A 3,116-nucleotide genomic window follows, 5' to 3' on the forward strand; every position below is an offset into this window, starting at 1 on the left:
AACATGTTCCCTGGCTCCAGATTCCTCAACCTATCTACTTTCTCACTTCCTCTTTCCCTTGTAAGCATAATAGGCTGAACCACCCCAACAATATACAGTCATGTGTAATAAAGATAGAAGCGAAGAGCTATGTGGTCATAAGAATTTGATATTCATTCTGCGGTTTGGGAATTTTGCCTTGGACTGGTGAAAATCTTAAGACTGAAGCAAAACTTATGTTCCCTATAAAACAATAACTTGCTGAATTAGTAAACAGTTGAGGGGTTCAGAAGACTTCAAAGTAAACTGCTCCAAGATAATCATTTGGCACAGTTTCATAATCCAGTTATTTTTGGTGTACAATTTCCTGTTGCATTATCCTTTAATAATGACTACCATTAGCAGCATCGAGTGCTTGCACAAAATTTGATAGATGTATTTTACAATTGGTATCGCAACTGAAAACTTGTGGATTATTTGAAGGATTCAGATGAATGTCATTATGTTAATCAGCAACAGCCTTTTGAAATTAGAATCTTACCTTTTTGTTCCCACAGTTGTGATATTTCTAACTTCCTGCAGGAGTTAATTTCTCGACTACCACTGATGTTAAGGTTTGGATTATGATGTAAGAAGTCAGAGTGGAGCAACGTAACTTAAAAAGAGAGACAATTTGTGTGTTTTTTAAATTGTTACAGGATTAGCCAATGATTTCTTACAAGTTTTAAACTTATTGTATGATTTAAAGACTTAAGAACTCTTGCCTCTCCAGCAATGGTGTGTCCTTAAGTTTTCTTTCCCTGACTCTTTACATAGAATATAGAACATTACAGCACAGTACAGGCCCTTCAGCCCACGATGTTGTGCCGACATTTTATCCTGCTCTAAGATCCATCTAACCCATCCCTCCCACATAGCCCTCCATTTCTCGATCATTCATGTGCCTAAGATATATCTATTTAAAGGCACATCTATAGGAACCCACCCTGGGTCTGAAAACATTCCATTGTGGCCATATGTCCCTTAAAGCTGGATGCTGAGCTCTCCAGCTCTGCATACCAGCACACTTGAATCATGCTGTAGTCATCTGATCTTGAATGTTTGTCTGTCACGTGAATATCGTCCCTGATGTTAAACATGCATTCCCTAGAAATAATTTAAAAAATGGACTTCTGGTAACCTAGTGCATGTAACCATAATTGAGCTTTTGCACGTAAGGGGCATTTTTTTCATATAATCCAATGGAATTAAATTAACATTTCTACCAGTTATTAATTCTACTTAGCATTTTTCAATAACTACAATGAAGTAATTCACAAACAATTTTAATTCACAGCCAACTTTTGAAAAGTACCTATTAAAATCAGATATTGATTTTACACAACAAAATAGTTTGAAGTATTCTACAATTAGCACTAGTTTAATATGCAGCATTCTGCCCTGCAAAACTAAGTTACATGGTTCAATGCTTTATAATTTTGTCTAATTACTCCTGGGGGTGGTCCAAAACTTTCACATTTCAATTTTATGCAAATTTTAGATGTTTTAAATTACCAGTAGATTTTTGTGGTAAGCTTCGTCACTATGAATTGCTTTAACATTGAGGATATTTTTAATATTGGCATGACATTGCACATTGTAATTCACAAGATGTATAGTGACACATAAAAATTACCAGAGTCATTGATTTACAGTAGTTAAATGAGCTGAATTCTGATTTTTATGGTTATCTGGGGTGTGGGTGGAGAAGTGAATACTGGTCATTCTTTTACGAAAACTTTCATCAGTGGTTTTGGCTTATGTACTCCTTTAACTATACATAAATATGCATATGTGGGGATATACACAGAATCTTCCAGGTAAGGAATGCGGAGAAAGAAAAAAAAATTATGATATTCTTAACATTTAATTTTTTCTTATGGGACCCAATGTTCTCATGTAACCATCTGATTTATGGTGAAGATTTATTAGTTTTCTAGCATTCCATTCAATGCTAGGGAACTGATGTAATTTCTGTGTGCTTTCATCTCCTTTTTCAGAAGTGGCACCCACTGTGTGCAAAGTGATTAGGAAACATTGGGTTTTAAAAGGGAGAAATGTATTGTCAGAAGGAAATACTTAAAATTGCTCTGCTTATGTGCAGTATTATTTTAGATAATTATGTTACAGTGGAATGCTTAATAGTCCTTGTGCATCCATTTTTAAATGTAATCCAAAGCATTTGAAGTAAGGAAATTATGTTTAGAGGTAAATTTTGTACAGGCACAAATGAAATTAGTTTCTTCAAAACCTCATAAATTACCCGGAGGCCACCAACAATTGCACGGTTCTAATTGCCCTAAAGGTGGGGGTGAGATGCCATCTTGAAACACCGCAATCTACTTAGGATGATGAAATTTCAATAATGTAAGGATTGGTAGTATATTTCCAAATCATTTAATGTGTAATTTGGGGTGACCATGTACTACCCTTCCCTTTCCAGTACGTAAAGATCATGTGCTCAAAAGGCTTAGATCAATTAAAGTGCACTTAGATGATATACATCAGAGATGTGGTGGTGATGGAGGAAGTGATTATTTAAGTTGGTGGTGAGGTGCCAATCAACAAGTCAATGTTTGTCAAATTTCTTCCATGTCATTGGGACTGCACTCAACCAGGCAAGTGGGGAGCATTTAATCACAATCCTTGCATGTCTAGTGGATAAAGGAATGGCTCTGGGGAGTTAGGACAGGATTTACTTGCTGCGGGATTATCCAATTTTCGATGTGCCCCTGTAGCTGCAGTATTCATGATTCAGATTAGTTTATTGTCATGTACATTAGGGTGCAATGAAATTCCTTGCTCGCATGAAGCTCACAGAGTAAACAGTGTTCATGGTAATAATAAATACAACTGGTCTGAGTTGGCAAGTCCAATCACCTGGCTGTACTTCTACTCCTGACATGTAGGCAGAGACTGAAGACCGCAGCACCAGTGGTGAGGAGCGTGAAGGTATGGTCAAGGGAGTTGAAGGGAATCGAAGCGTTTACAGAACTGCTTTGAATCAGTGGACTGGACCACATTCAAGGATACATCTTCGGATATGAATGAATATGCCACTGCCATCACTGACTTCATCAAGACCTGCGTGGATGACA

The sequence above is a fragment of the Pristis pectinata genome, chromosome 1, assembly GCF_009764475.1.
Source record: "Pristis pectinata isolate sPriPec2 chromosome 1, sPriPec2.1.pri, whole genome shotgun sequence".
In the NCBI taxonomy this organism is placed as follows: Eukaryota; Metazoa; Chordata; class Chondrichthyes; order Rhinopristiformes; family Pristidae; genus Pristis; species Pristis pectinata.